The sequence below is a fragment of the Perognathus longimembris genome, chromosome 2, assembly GCF_023159225.1.
Source record: "Perognathus longimembris pacificus isolate PPM17 chromosome 2, ASM2315922v1, whole genome shotgun sequence".
NCBI classification, from domain to species: Eukaryota; Metazoa; Chordata; class Mammalia; order Rodentia; family Heteromyidae; genus Perognathus; species Perognathus longimembris.
The window spans coordinates 119,042,426-119,059,173 of NC_063162.1; the positions used below are offsets into that span (position 1 = coordinate 119,042,426).

The 16,748-nt window shown below is 41.6% G+C and overlaps 1 protein-coding gene across 1 annotated transcript in view; it reads left to right on the top strand.

Annotated features, from left to right (window-relative positions):
- Positions 1-1,610: 1,610 nt before the first annotated feature.
- Dync1i1 (dynein cytoplasmic 1 intermediate chain 1) overlaps positions 1,611-16,748 on the top strand; it is a 270,153-nt gene continuing 255,015 nt past the window's right edge. Inside the window, exon 1 of the mRNA XM_048340062.1 lies at positions 1,611-1,767. The gene's annotated coding sequence lies outside the window, so the exon portion shown is untranslated. The remainder of the gene's footprint in view (positions 1,768-16,748) is intronic.

A 16,748-nucleotide genomic window follows, 5' to 3' on the forward strand; every position in this document is an offset into this window, starting at 1 on the left:
GCTTTTGCCTTACTCCACAATACAAAGGCAGCCTGTATAGCTGGGATAATAGGCATGGTAGGCATGTGCCACCATGTCAAGCTCTGTGCTGCCCCTGAACCATGATCCATTCAAGTTCTCCCTCCTAAGTAGCTGGGATTGTAGGCATGCCCGTTATGCCAGCCAACTGCATGTTTTCATTATAATTTGAGTCTCTGGTAAATAAGGTTCACTCATTTCTTGTTCTTTGCCAGTCCTACACTACTTGCACCATATCTGGGTATCTGATAATGAAATGCATTTAGGACTATTTTTATTGTAAAATATCATAATTAAGTACACTATTTTAACCAGGTTAAGTGTATATTCACTGTGCTGGGTATTTTACCATTGTTGTGCAGTAAATATGCAAAGATTTTCAAAGAGTGTTCTTTGTGGATTAGGGAGTTTCTTTATAAAGATATTTCACCTCACTCTCCTTTTAGATCATATTCATGGCCACAAAAGATCCACCAGGAAGGCATAAATGGAACCATGATAGATATGATATTGTATTCTTGTATTCATAACTAGATCGTATTTTTGATTTGCTGTACTACTTGTCAATGGATAAATCTGGAAAGAACCCAGCACTTGTTAAACATCGCACTGTTTTCTACATAGTGAGGAGAAAGTAATGATAAAGAGACAATCCTTGCCTTGCCTTTCACTAGCTTTCATTCTTACATGTACAATGAAGCAATGGATATTCAAGAGAATTGATGAAAAGCTTATCTATAAAATGTGGCCAAAAGCCTGTCAGCATCTCACACTCCATTTCTCAGCCTTACAAGTGGTGTGTGTGTGTATGTGTGTGTGTGTGTGTGTGTGTGTGTGTGCTAATCCGAGGGTTTGAAATTAGAGTCTGGGAGATGTCCCTGAGCTTCTTTTAAACTCAAAGCTAGTGCTCCATCACTTGAGCCACAGCTCCACTTCCTTGAGCTACAACTCCACTTCCAGCTTTTTTCTTTTTTTGGGTGCTTAATTGGATACAAGAGTCTCATGGACTTTCCTGCCCAAGTTGGCTTTGAACTGCTATCCTCAGATCTCAGCCTCCTGCGTAGCTAGGATGACAGGGACAAGCCAGCAACACCAGGCTGTTTTCTTAGCTCTTGGAAATAGGACCTCTAAGAAGCATCTTGGGAGCAAGACACACACACACACACACACACACACACACACACGTGTGTGTGTGTGTTTCCCTTCTAAGAAAACCAGAAATCAATCAGACCTGCAGATCATTATGAATAATAGGTAAATCTAAGTTTAGTCTGCTCTATTTGCATAGCCTTAAAGTTTAGCAGTCTGGGAGTGAAAGTTCCTCCACGTTAGCCTATAGGTTGGCGCTCCCAGCTCCGAAGCTCTTAGGTGGGAGTCGCCCCCGTCCCGCACCCCTCAGTCCTCCCCTGGTCCCGGTCCGCGCCCTCCGCAGTCTCCCGCCCCCGGCCCCATACCCTCACCCCCCTGCCCGGGGCGCGCAGGCCTTCCCGCGGGAAGGGCGCGGGCGCGGAGGGCGGGGGCCGGGGGCGGGGCGAACCCCGCAGCCTGGGTGTTGCGGGAGCTGTCAGTGTCGGCTGGAGCCGGGAGGAAGCGCTTGCTCCGGGAGGAGCGCAAGCCTAAGGCGGGCGCAGCGTGAGACAGCACATCCAGCTGGCCCAGCCCGCCGCCCTCGGCTCCTCCTGCTCCGCCACGGTCACTCCGGAGCCCGGGAGTCGCCGCCTGCCAGACCCCAGAGCCGTCGCTGCCCAGGTAAAAAAAAATCAAACCCGCAGCGGCTCCCGTGTCTGCGCCGCCACCTCCGCGCCCCTGCCCAGGGGTCGGGCGCTGGGAGCCGGGCAGCCGCATCAGTGAGCGCTGCAGCCTCCGCGGCAGCCAGCCTCGGCCCCCTCCCGAGGCAGTGCCCCGGGGGCAGCCAGAGCCCCCCAGCGGCAACCCCTGCCGCCTCTCCCGGAGCAGCCGGGAGGCGGGGGCCGAGGAGGGAAGCTCGCGGGGTCGTCACCTTGGCCCCAGGAGGGGCATCCCCGGGCGCCCCGCCTGGGTCTACCCTCCTGTTTCCACCCCCCCCCCCCCGCCGCCCCCGAAACAGAAGGCGAACAGCTGTGAAATCTGCACCCCGGAGAGCCTCCAGCTGACGGCCCCGGGGGCGGGGAGAGCGGCGGGCGGGGAGAAGGCCGTGGGATTACATTTTGGAGCTGTCTGTGGGCTCCTAGATGCTGTTGCTACCCGCCAAGTTAGAGGGAGGGGAGGTACTTCTCCCAGGGCTTGAATTCAACATTCACTCACACAGGAAAATGCCAGTTTCTTTCTCGATTTAAAAAAGGGGGAAAAAAAGTGTGCATGGGGCTGTAAACCCCTGCCTGGCTGCGGGTTTCTCCAGCCCCAGATCCACATCCACCACCGCGAAGCGGGATCGCTTGGTCCTGGTAAATCTGTGCGTCATCATCAGAAGGGCAGTGGTTCCCCGCAGTCCCGGTGGCAGGAAAGTGTGCGGGAGCCTCGTGACTGGCACCTTGGCGAATAAGGTTAAAGAGAGACTGGGGCCAGGACAGGAAATGACTGAGGAAATCAGAGACTCCACGCGAAAGGCAGAGGATGGGATAGATGTGTTGTTCTGGCCTCTAACCACACACCTAAGTAAAGGATAGGAACAAGTAGCCAGCCATTTTCTTGCTTGCAATTGCCTTTCAAGAGCGATGGCTGTAGACAGAGTTGTGAAAAATTGCTTCCAAACATTCCAGCCTAGTAGGAAGCTAAGCTCAACAGCCAGGCCACAGAAACTGCCGTAGACACCCTTGGCTTGTAACACAGATGAGGGGGACTGTCTATGTCTGGACTTTGTGCAATTGTGGAAACTGCAGAGAAACATATTGATCACTTTTGTGAATTCAGAATGGGAACATACACTGCAGATTGCAAGGGGGAAGAGAACAGTGAGAATGTGAGTGATATGTCCTCCCATTACTTACAATGCCAAATTTGCTTCAAAAAGTTTGGCTTGGGAAAAGGACTTGAAGTCTTCTTCCCTGTGTGTACTCGTGTGTGTGTGTGTGTGTGTGCGTGCGCGCGCGCGCGCACTAGTACTGGGAGCTGTCCCTGAGCTTTTTTGCTCAAGGCTCTTACCACTTGAACTACAGCTACACTTCCACCTTGTTGATAGTGAGCTGGTTAGTTAATTGAAGAGTTTCCTGGATGTTCCTGCATGGGCTAGCTTCCAACTGTGATCCTCAGATCTCAGCCTTCTAAGTAACTAGGCTTACGGGTATGTGCCAGGGATCATCATTCTCCATCTCACCAGGATTTCGGAGGATTTGGGGAGCAAAGGATCCAGGAGGTATTCCTCTAAAAATTGAGTGTGTTCTCAGGGATGGCTCCTTAATATAGTTGGAGGACCCAATGCAAACTAACCTTGTCTGTCCATCTCTAGGCCCCATTTTGGGTCTAGAACCTCTGTTGTTTCTCTTCTTTGCCTCAAGCCTCAGACATTGCTACATCTACTTCCAGGATTCCTCCCAAATGTCTGGGATACAGCAACCTCTTATGGACTGTCCTTTTGAGAAGGAGAAAAAGGGGTGGCTCTTGAGCCTTACCCCACTCCTAATTTTTTCCCTCACTTTTCCTACTAAAAATACACCAGAAGCTCTTTGGTCATCAAGGGTTTACATCATTAGATATAATCATAGTTACAGATATAGGCAGAGGAGAGACATTCAACCGCCTGGAAGAAATTCGCATAGTTATCCTAATTTCTGGTTTGTGGTCCTCCGTTTCTGACCAACTTCTTTCTCCCATGGTGTTTTATATCTAAGAGAGGGTGATAGGAATTCTCCCTCTAGCACTTCTTCCCAAAATACTTCTTTCTAAGTCAACCTATAACAAACTAGTCTTTCCCATGACTCCAAGTCCTGAGTTGTGGAATTCTTGGGGATCCATATGCCCTGTCCATTCTCAGAAAGCAATGCAGGACAGTCATGTAAAAGGCACACCAAGCTATTGGCCCAGGTCTTTCTTGTGCTGAGACTGTACATGCAGGCTCCACTCCACTGTCCTTCTGGATTGTTCTTTCTCCCACTTTCTGTTGTTAACTTAGTATCAAATGAAGGGCATTACACACACATGCTGCAAACAAGAGTATCTCCCTTGTTCTTCCCACACTTTCTGTCACCAACTAAGACAAATGTTGACTGCAATAGCTAAAATATATTGAGCACTTTATTTTAAAGTTTTATTTCATTTAAAAGTCTTCCACATGTGTATCATTTGAATCCAATACAAAATCTTATGAGGCCATTGTTGTTTGCAATACTGTTTTACATATTAAGAAATTAGGGGCTGGGAATATGGCCTAGTGGCAAGAGAGCTTGCCTCATATACATGAAGCCCTGGGTTCGATTCCCCAGCACCACATATATAAAAAACGGCCAGAAGTGATGCTGTGGCTCAAGTGGCAGAGTGCTAGCCTTGAGCAAAAGGAAGCCAGGGACAGTGCTCAGGCCCTGAGTCCAAGGCCCATGACTGGCAAAAAAGAAAAGAAAAGAAAAAGAAATTAGGGAAAATGATGTGACAAAGAGGTATCAAATAACTTCCCAAAGCTTGCTCAAGTTGTAAATCCAACTTAAACATAGGAAGCTTGACTCCAGATCAAGGGTCTTACATATGCTTCCATCTTATAAAGCAATTCCATTGGTTTATTTTCAGATATTGAATCCGAGGCCTTTTGGTCAGAGAAGGATTATTTCTTTTTAATCCTTAGATGAATCCATGAAGATCATGCTCCCTACTTTATCCTTAGATGAATCCATGAAGATCATGCTCCCTACTTTATACAGGATGAAAGTGAATTATAAACTCAGGATCATGGTTAATAAATGGCAGAGGGAGGATTAAAACAGGTCTGCCTGACAACTCTGTATTCAGAACCCATCCATTCTGATTAAGGTCATCTGTAAGAAACAGAGAAGGCAGACAATGTCTACTTCTATATTGGCTGAAAATTTTTCCTTGAGTCATTATTTCCTTGAAGTCACAAATGTAGCCATTTTGTGGTTGCTATTGTTGTTTTCACTGCTACTGTCGGATTGGCAACTAGAGATGATGTGCAAACTCAAAGTCAACTTTGTCTCCTGAAATAATGCATTGTGTTGGTTTTAAACTTGCTAGTTATCCATGATACTTTGTAGATTTCAAAAGCCCTGTATATACTTGCTCCTTTGACCAGAGATCCCATTTACTAGGATATTGGGGGACTTTGGCATCTCCATACACTGTAAAGACAGAAGAAACAACATAAAGAACCTCAGTGAAAGCTGTTGTTCAGTGGGGTGAGGGGAGGGGAAAAAGAAACAGACTCCCTGTGGAGGGGTACTAGGGAGAAATGATTGGCTAATGAGGGTCAAAGAGGATGGATAATGTTGAAATAGATGGTCAGTAAGTATGAAAATAGAACAATGAGACCTCTTGAAACTGTGCTAGGGAAGGAGAGGGGTTAAGTATGGGAGAATGATGAGAGGGACAAATTGAATACATTTTATACATGCATGGAAATGTGTGACATTTCATTGTGATGAAATCATCTCCTGTATAGCTTAATGTAAGCTAATAAAAATAAATGAAATTATGTTAGAAAAAGCATTACACATTTTTAATAAAGGAAATGTGAAAGGTTGTCTACTTTGGGGAATTTAGCTGGGGCATATGAATATCTAGGGTTGACTTTTTAAACTTAGGTTACTTCAAAGAAAAACTCTCATTTTTTTCATTGTAAAGTATAAACCCAGCTCATATAAAAACTGTTCCTGTTGACTGAAGAAATCTCATATATATCCTGGAATTATTTCCTTTGCTTCCTGTATTGCAGGAAGCCTGTCACCAGAATGTCAGAGTGAAACTTGCCTTGTGATGCAGTAGCCACTGCCCAGCTAATCGCCAAGAACCCACAGGTTAATGGCACCTTTGTGCCTTTCTCTCTGTAGGGGAGGCTTCTTAAAATCAATACACCCCATGAGCAATATTCAGATAGTCACTGAACCTACTAAGATAGTGCATTCATGCACAAATGTAGGTTTTCCTTTTGGTGGAGGAATAGAGTATTTAAAGTTAAAAATATATTAAGAACCACTGTGTGTGTGTGTGTGTGTGTGTGTGTGTGTGTGTGTATACACTCCAGTACTGGGGCTTGTACATAGGGCCCGGATGTTGTCCCTTTGTTTTTTCACTTTAGGCTGGTGTTCTAACACTTGAACCACAGCTGTACTTCTGGCTTTTTGGAGATTCATTGGAGATAAGCTTTGAAGGACTTTCCTGCTTGAGCTGTCTTCTAGCTGGCCAAACTCCTCACTGAGGAGATTGTAGGCATGGTGACTGGTACCCTGCAAGAACCACTGGTTTATGTGCAATTTTTAGCAAAGGAGAGAGGCACAAGGCCACCCCCCTCAAATGTATTATGGGCAAAGCAAAACTACTGCCAGGACCAACAAGAAGAAAAATCCCTTCTTGATTGTCCTATCAATACCTTCCTGAATTTCCCCAGAAGCCTGGGTGTCAAGAACATTGTTCACCAACCCAAGCTGCCACTAAGTTAGGTCTCTGCATGTTAGGCAGCTTGATTCTTACTTTACTCACTGGTCACTTACCTTGTGCATAATTAGAGCTTTGTTACTGCTGTGTCCATTCATCCAATGGTCCTGATGTCCTTGTAAGGTAGACATTTTTATCTACTTACACAAACAAAGAAATGCATGGAAGATTCAGTCACCTGGCTGAGGCCACCTGAGGCCAGCTATTGGAAGTGCTGGATTGCAAATGCAGATCACCCTGAATCCAAAGTCTGTTTATTCTCTTCCCTCTGCTTCTCATTGTTTCTCTATCTATGTGGGTTGTGGCAGCACTGGGTGATCCTCAAGAACACGCTCACACACTGATAGGAAAAGCCTAAACTCTTATCAAAGGCAACAAGGAAATTACATATCTTTCAATGTGGCAAGGGATAAGCAAGCACCAGTTTTTTTTTTTATTCAGGATGAAACTCCACTCATTTGACTGGCACATATTGCTAGTCATCTTGGCTGGATAGCAAATATATAGAAGCTCTCATCTAATTCAGCCCAAAGACAATTTTATTTGCTTTTGGATAATTGCAAACCAAAGCTTTCTTCCTTGCAAAAATGCATTTACTTGACGGCTACTCAGTTTTCTGGAACGTACTAGATACAATGGCTGGGTCATGATCCATAATCTAAGCTTAGTTCTAAATCCTGGAAGACCCTCTGCTTATTCCTGAAATCTGTGTTCTGTGTTCAGGTCATAGCAAACCTGAAACCCTTTCAAGCAGTTGTTCTTGCTTCCAAAATATCCCTCAAGTTTTAACATTTTTATATTTCCATGTCATTTTGTTGTAATATAACAGCTCATTATTTTTCTTGGGGAGCAAAATGGCTAATGCTACCTGGATGACAAGAACAGAGAGCAAAATTTTCTGTTAAAGGCATTCCCTGTAATACAAGTAAATGGTCTCAGGCTCCATAGAGACTGATTACACTTGATTAACAGACCTACCTAGCAACAGGTACCAGTATATTTCATTACGCTTCAACTCCATGGCTACCAACACATTTTTATTTTATTTCCTATGATCCCTAAATTAAAAAAAAAAATTCTGCCACTCTGTTGCCATTATACATTTTATAGCATTTTTGTCATAAATTTAAATTGCAATCATTATGATTTTCAGAATATTGTGAATTTTGACATTAAAAATAACATTTTAATGGAGTTCAAATAAATTTAAATACTGTACTAATTTCAGTATAAAAAGTGAATGAAGGGGTTGGGAATATGGCTTAGCAGTAGAGTGCTTGCCTTGCATGCATGAGGCCCTGGGTTCGATTTTTCAGTACCACATAAACTGAAAAAGCTAGAAGTGGTGCTGTGGCTTAAGTGGTAGAGTGCTAGCCTTGAGCAAAAAGAAGTCAGGGAGAAAACTCAGGTCCTGACACCAAGCCCCAGGATTGGCAAAAAAAAGTGAATGAAGACGTTCTTTACCAAAGGAATAGCTAGCTAGCTATCTCATGGTTAGGCATCACTAAGATTTGGGTATGGGGGTTGTTTGCTTTAAAGGGTCTTTGTGATATGGGAGGTGGGAAAGGGACCCCCAGATGTTTCTACAATGCCCAAGACAGATCCCACAGCAAAAAGTTATCTGTCCTAAAATGTTAATTATTCCAAGGTGTAGAAAATTTTCTTTAGATATTATGGTTTTCCCACTGGTGAAATTTTCTAGGGGTAGTTTAAGCCCATTTTACTGTCCTTCTTTTTAAGATAGTAAGAACATGAGACCTACAGGCTGCATAAAGTAATGAAAATAGAGATGAGATGTCCTACTTACTGTCTTGTAAGCCTCAGTTTACTCATCTGTTAAAGGGGTTTAATGATATCTGCCTTATGAAATTATTGTGATGATTAAAGACATGAGTGTACAAGGTTCAGTACATGGTGCATGCTCATGCATGGAGGATACTTTTAATTATCCCACTTTAATGATTACTGTCTCACTGATATACTGACATCAATTTATTCTTATTTATGGGCTTCTGGAGTACCTTCTAGACTCTAGGTTCCTTGATCCTGCCTTTCATCTTTCAACAGAAGATCTCACAAGGCAATTTACTGAGCAAGTTTTGGCTTGAAATTTTAGCCAGAATAAATCTCACTTAACTTTCTTTTTCTTATAAGATTGAGTTCTTTCCCCTGGGACCACTTAAATGTGTTTAGTAAAAACATTTAACTTCCTGAAACATAGTACACATTGTGCATCTTGTCCCAGTATGAAAGTGGGCTTGTTGATGCCCACAATTCTGGAAGCCTTGCCTTCCTGATTCACCACCATGTGGAGTATTTCTGCAGGGCCAAGAGGCGTCTTGGACACTTTCCCACTGGAAATGATAGGCAGGATGTGTTTTCTTCTAAGATTCCCTTATGCTAGTTATAATGTGGCTTTGATCTGACACTCCCCTGTTCTTTAGTTCCTTTCTAGTGAAAGAGAAGAGAGAAATCTTAATTTGTTAACAAATGTCTATTTTATTCTAATGTCCAGAGTGAAGCCATGAGAATAATGAGTATATTTGAAATAGTTCTAATGAATAAATGATGGCAGGACATTACAAAATCCTTCCTCTACAGCTTTCACTAGATTGTCTGCTTCCTTCTGAAATAGTGCCTGTTGCTCTTTGTTGGACAAGATGAAAATTTTACTTGTGGAAATGAAATGTGGTTCTCGCCTATAGGATGCACTTTTTGATCTTATAGTGCACCCTATGGAAGTATTTTAATGTTTATCAAGTTTTTGAATGTTGAAAAAAATGTGAGTCCAGATGACCTGATATTCTGTCTCACAACCCACTTGTGGAATATCAATAGTCAGGGGTTTAGCTGACAGAAAGAGCAGCTGGCCCAGTGAGAAGGTGAGTTTTGACACCTTGTCCTCTTTGAAAATTACTTGCCTCTCCTGTTTCACTATCCAATCCATCAGTATCAAAATAGCGAGGGATTTTGGGAGCTGGTGTGTATTTTGTGGAAGAAGAATAACAAAATACTTCTCTGCCTACTTTCTTTAAAAGTGTGACTTCATTCACTTTCAGAAGGTATAGGTTACTCTGATTTGGAAAAAGGATCCTCCTGTTTGAATGCCTCTGGGCTCAGAGGAAAAGGAGACTCTATTTACATAAGTGAAAATGCCAAACTCAATCTCCCAATGCAAACATGGACCACACAAGGACAAGCTTTGGGGTTTTGAGTGCTTACAGATTTTCTCCTCTTTTAAGGTTCTCAATATTTTTCCAAATACTGCTGAGAAGTAACTGACATATCACACAAGAGTAAAATCCTGTATCTTATGCCATCACATTCCAAGGGTAGAGAGAAACTGCTCATTTCCTTTGAGGGCTCCTGGCTTTTTAAAATAAAGAAATATGAATAGCTACAATTTGAGGGCCAACCAATTACAGCTTTTTAGTTTAAAGTAGGTAGGAAAGCCTGATTTCAAAAGCAGCTGTTGGGGGAAGGAAAGTACTCTTCCAATTTCCTTTTTAACTGGTATACTCTACTCAAAACTGAACCAAGTACCTCTGTAAGTAACTTGGAGAAAAAATTGACTTTTGGGGACCTTTCACGACACTGGAAACAGGACACCAGTCCCATGATCTCCTCCTGAACTCTGGCCAGGTAGATCTCAGGACATGGAGAATGTGTATTTTCCTTTCTAAGAAAAAATACAGAGGAATGTTGTTTTAACCAGACACATGTCCTGGTGACTAGAGTTAGTGATAACATTGTTTTATTATCATCCTCACAGCACATTCTACAGTTGTATTTGACTGAGATTGGTGAAGGAAAGGTTCTTGACACTTCCCAACCCTAATTCAAGAAAGATGAAAGTAAGCACAAACCTGATTCACAAGGATAGAGTTGGGCCACAGGGGCAGACTGATTAGGTTAGGCTGAATCCTGATGACTGGATAAACAACCCTCAAACTTCAGCAGAGCAACACAACAAAACTTTTGTTGCTCATGGTTCACGCCCACTGTGGATAAGGGGCTGTATTCACCATATCCATTCAGAGACGCATGCTGCATGCTAAGAGATGCTTCCTTTTGAGATATCCTTTCTCTGATCCCTAGCATGCTGAGTATTAGGCCTCCTTGCAGAAGTGACATGATGCAAACTCTACTCACATCTCATTGGCCACAGCCAGTCACATGGTCTTACTTGACTCAAAGAAGTGTAGATCTAAGGGACAGGAAAGGGAAGTTTTGTAAGATCTACCTGCTGCAAAGGTAACCACAGACTCTAAGGATACTGAGAGGATAGATAGCCACATATCTCATCCAACTCTGGTATATCTGAAAGAATGCCTGTCAAGAATATGGAATGAATTTGAGTGATGTTTAGCATCACCAGGAATAATAGATTACTAGAAGATTGAATTCATGAACTAGATCTTTTACTGATAATAACTAGCAGAAACTATTTTATTGGGTTTTCCAGGAGATTAAAAAAATCTAGTGAAGCATAGTTATCTAGTACTTATAGAATGCCAGTTATGAGCAAGAATGTGTACCTGGCAGATACTTGAAAATAAATAAGGTATAGATCTAGGAACTGATGTCTAATCAGAAAACTGGAAGAGTTTAATATTCATAACATGTGGTTATATATTGTCATGTATTTCACTTATTAAATGGTGACCACATATGGCTAAAGGTGCTAAAAGCCTAACATTTAGGTACAGTGGGGATTAAAAAAAAAGGATTAAATAATTAAAGGAATAATGACTCCATTAAATTTGTAGGCTAGCCAGATATCTGCCTGTTTCTTGGGCAAATAGTTCCATGGTTATTTTAATCTTCATCTTCCTCTTTTGTCCTTAGACTTGCTTTGATTGCAAAACAATGCAAAGTGATTGTGATAAAGTAATAAATGAATGTAACTTCTGAAACTGAGGTTTGAGTCTCAGTTACATCACTTACTAAACAGTGACATTTGATGTCACTTTGCCTCTCCCTTTACCTCATTTTCTTCATCTGTAAAACAGAACTTGAAAAAAAAATACGTTTCCTTTTGTTGTGGTAAGATTTGAAAAACATAAATATCACTTAGTTTTTCATTTCTTGCAGGATTGAGTTTTTCTCTGTTGGATTGTTTTCTTGTGTTTAGTACAAACATTGATTTCCTGAGATGAAGGAAATGACCTTTTGGATGTCTGGGCCCAATGTAGGCTTGCTAATTCCTGGCATTCTAGAAGCCTGGTTTTCCTGAGTTAGGATCATGCAACACATTTCTGTCTGTGCCTGGTGGTAGTAATGGACAATGGAAAGATCATTATGAAGGAGCTTGTTTTTTTCTGTCAGCTCTTTTTAACTCAGTTGTGAGGCAATTTTAGGCTAAAGCTCTCTTAAGTGTAATGCTGACTTCTATTCTCATAACTGAGGTCTGTTCAGCGTATATTTCCTAACTTCCCTGCTCTTCTTTGCGTTAAACTAAGCTCTAAAGGGGTATACATTTATTGTGATTGTATCATGGGGGGACATTCTGCTTGTTAGATTCCAGTCCATGTGCCGGGAGTCAGGAACACAGGTGAAAGTTTGACAAGCCAGAGTTTAGCTGTGATGAGGGAGGGATAGGTAGCTCATCTGGTAGGTGCTGTCATTTGTGACCTCAGTTCCTTCCTGGCCTTTGTCTCTCCCCTAACACTGCTTGGATGCAAAGTGGGCAACAAAGCACTAGACAGTAGCTACATGTAGGTGAAGAGCTGGGTACAAGGACTGTACTATTGACAAGTAGGTATGGAAAGGCATCATTGTAAGTAACCCAACTTCTGTGAGAAGTAGAATTTATATTAACTTAATGAGGAACCTTGGATTGATTGAAGCTCTTTAAAAAGTAGACTGGGTTAACTGTGAGTAGTGAGTTCTTGGTACCTAGAGAATTTCAAATATGTCTCCTGCAGAGAGTAATGTCTGCAGAGAATCAGTGATAACAGGTCACAGCATCGTTTGGCACTTCCTGCATTGCTTCTCCCCAATTTAGGAATATATGAGTTGGTATACTAAACAAAGCCTTACATCACCTTTTCTTCTGGTAAGGTTCAACCATTTACTTGCTGCTGTTGTAGCTGTGAGCAATTGCCAAGTGGGAAATTAAATGTAATAATCTGAATCTACGTCCTTTCCCTAGCGACTGTTCAGGTTGTAACATTTGTTCATTCACTTATTCAGTTAACAAACACACTAAGATAAATTCCTGTCAGACTGTGAGAATAGTATAGAAGTGCCAGATGGGGTTGAAGAATTTGTCACAACCATTAAAAGCAAAAAAACTGCAGCTGACTTTATACTTAACTGATCCTACCACCATGCATTTGAGAACTTATTCTCTCACTGATTTATGTTTATTTTTTTTCATTCAGTAATCACTTAGTGCACCTTGGTGATTTAGAGTCTTATAAACCCTCCCCCAAACAGGCTAGACAAATTTTAAAGGCCATATGTCAGAAAACCTCAAACATATTCTTTAAGTATAAAAAGGCAAAATTTGAGATAACATAGCTAGTCGAATTTCCACCCCAAGTACTTTTTATTATGCGAAGAATGTATCACACATGCTAATATATCTAATTGGAAGCTTAATTTCTCACTTTTTTATCCTATACAGCAAAGGTGTGATATGTGAGGGAAGTGTTAATATTAGTGTTGGCATTGGTTAACACATTGAGTAGACTAGATTGACTTAACAAGGAAATGCTTGCTTTCCCCCCTAAATTCCTACTTTTCTTTCTTTTTCTTTTTTCTTTTTCACTTTATTGTTTTTTAATCTATTTTTTATTTTATTGTCAAATTGATGTACAAAGAGGTTAAAGTTTCATATGTTAGGACTCAGGTACATTTCTTGTTCTGTTTGTCCTCCTCCCTCATTCCCCCCTCTCCACTCCCCCTTTCCCTCTCCCTCCAAGAGCTGTTCAGTTGGTTTACACCAAATGGTTTTGCAAGTATTGCTTTTGGAGTCGTTTGTCTTTTTATCCTTTGTCTCTCGATTTTGATATTCCCTTTCACTTCCCTAGTTCTAATACCAGTATATACAGTATCCAGTGTATTCAGATGAGATACTGTGATAGTTGAAAGTAAATACAACAGTGATATAACACTCGTTTCCATAACATGGAGTTCATTTCACTTAGCATCATCTTATGCGTTCATAGGGGCAAAAGCTATTAGGCTTTTGTGATCCTCTGCTGTGACTAGCCTAAACCTGTGCTAATTATTCCCTATGAGGGAAGCCATAGAGTCCATGTTTCTTTGGGTCTGGCTCACTTCACTTAGTATATTTTTTCCAAGTGTTTCCATTTCCTTATGAATGCGGCAATGTCATTCTTTCTGATAGAGGCATAAAATTCCATTGTGTATATGTACCACATTTTCCTGATCCATTCGTCTACTGGGGGCATCTGGGTTGGTTCCATATTTTAGCATGAAAAATTGTGCTGAGATGAACATACTTGTGATTCTACCTCACCCCAGTAAGAATGTCCTTTATCAAGAAAACTAACAATAACAAATGTTGAAGGGGATGTGGCCAAAAGGGAACCCTACTTCATTGTTGGTGGGAATGGAAACTGGTTCAGCCACTCTGGAAAGCAGTATGGAGATTCCTCAGAAGGCTAAACATAGAGTTTCCCTATGACCCAGCAGCCCCACTTTTGGGCATCTACCCAAAAGACCACAAGCAAGAACACACTAAAGCCACCAGCACAACAATTTTCTTTCTTTTTCTTTTCCTTTTTCCCTTTCTTCTGTCCTTCCTTTCTTTCTCTTCCTTTCTTCCTCCCTTCCTTTCTTGTCCGTCTGTCTGTCCATCTGTCTTCTTTTTCAGTGCCAGTATTCAGGACTGTTTATACCTTAGCTTTTTGGCTCAAATCAGGCTCAAAGTGGTAACTTGAGCCGCAGCTCCACTTTCTGCTTTTTGGTGGTTAATTGGAGATAAGAATTTCACAGATGTTGCTGCCTGGGATGGCTATGAACCACAATCCTTAGATCTCAGCCTCTTGAGTACCTACATGAGCCCCTGGCACCCAGTAAGATTCCTACATGTTTGAGGAATAATAATTTTCTTCTGCAATGAGGTAGGTTGGATGAAAAGAACCCATGTTCTTGGATCAATTATAGCTTGTCCCACATTCTGCTGTCCTAACTCCATCCAGACAACCATATACTGTAGTCCCATTGAACTGTGCATTCTTCATACACGGGCTGGAGCCCCCTTCCTCGATGATTTCACCACACTGCTCTCCTTCCACAGGAAGTGCTCCCTAGTTCACAACCTGCTCATTTATCAATATCTGGCTCCTGCACCTCCTCCTTCATGAAGCATGCTTCACAATCCAGCTACTACATGTTATTGTGGTGCTTTCTATCTTGCCATGTGTTTATTCCAATTGCTATGGCAACACAGCTAGTGTTTTCAGACCATGTTAAGAGCTTTTTGAGACAGACTCTTTCTTGACAATTTGTGTAACTCCTGTAGAATTTATAATTGCACTTTGGATTTTGTAAGGGTTAGTACTAGTTTAAATGAAATGAACTAACGAGAAGATAAATTTAGCATCATGAAGCCAAATTACTTGAACTTCCTGAATCTTAGCAATTCAAACATTTTTATTGATTATTTTAGGAGGTAAATGTTTTTGGAGGGCAAAAATTTTCATTTACAACTGCTTTGCTGAGCAGGATGACTCTCCCTGCTTTGCAGAAGTGTAAGTGACTTTGATCAGAAGCTCCCAGGCAACATGTCTTTCTGTTCTTTTTCATAGGAGCAAATCTTCCAAACCTTCTTTTCCTTGCACCCACTTTCTCCCTTCAGAGTCACAGTGCAGCAGGGACTGAAGCTGTGGGGAAAAGTGTACTGTGATCTGCCAGAAGCACCTGGGGTCAGGTAATTGTGTGTTCATGTGTGTGGCTGTGTGCTCACACACTGAGAGCATGCTTAGGTGATGCAGGCTGCCCATCAACATCTTAACTTTTCAGTGGCTCTAGGGTTTAAACTCAGGACTACATGATTATTAGGCACTTTACCTCTTAAGCCACACCTCCAGCCATTTTTGCTCTGGTTATTTCTTTTTTTTTTTTTTTTGAGAAAGGGTCTTACTTTTTCCTAAGGTGCTAACCTAGATTTCATGTATACTTCTTGCTGTAGCTAGGATAACAGGTGTATAGTACCATTCTTATGTTTTATTTTTTCTGTTGAGATAGGGTCTCATGGACATTTCCCCCTTACCCCAGACTAGCCTTGAACTAGGATCCTTTAGATCTCAGCTAGGATTACAGGCTAAGCCACTGCACCTGCCTTCAATGTTCTTAACTTGATGACAATCAGTCATGGTGCCTTTTTATATCAATACACTGGAGAAAACCTCAAATGTTCATGACTCTTCTCCTATCATGGAGGATTCTATTCTCTTTTAATTGTTTTTGTTTTTGTTTTTGTTTTTACTAATTATGTGGTAGCTTTCCATTATATTTGATTAACCCTACCTTTATTTGGTTTCCCATAAAATCTGACACACTCCTTTATGGTTGTGACTTGGGAAGTATCCTATTTAGCAAAGATCTAGTTTAAAATCTCAGAAAGTGACTGTTTAGTGTGTCTGTTATTTCCAAATTCTTCATGGGTTCTAACTGTCACTGCCCCTTACTGCCTCTGCTGTTGACCCTAACATTGGAGGACTTACTTTATTGCCTCCATTGTGTGGAAGTCTGTGATTGAGTAAAAATGGTCCATTTGAAGTGAAGCTCAGACCAGGAATGGTATAGGAGCAGATCTCAAAGGAAATAGGAACATTTATGTCAACTGCTCCTTGTTTTAGATACTTTGTCACTCCTCAAAATCATCTTGAAAATTGAGATATAATTCTTCTTTCATTTTAAAATTCTTTCTGCCAACTTGGGTTTTCTTTGAAAGTTATTATATACAGGCCTATATCCTACTTTCACCAAGAGAGACAGATGGTTAAAACTGTAGATAAATTCAAAACTTTTTTTGAGTTCAACAAAGAGTACATGTAGTATCAGCCATGGTTAAGCCTTTTAGAGCCAGTTGAGAAATCTGTTGTGAATGCTGTCTCATACCATGGAGTTATCCATTCATGTACAGAATGCTGTGTGCTGGGCTAGGCCAGTACATTTGT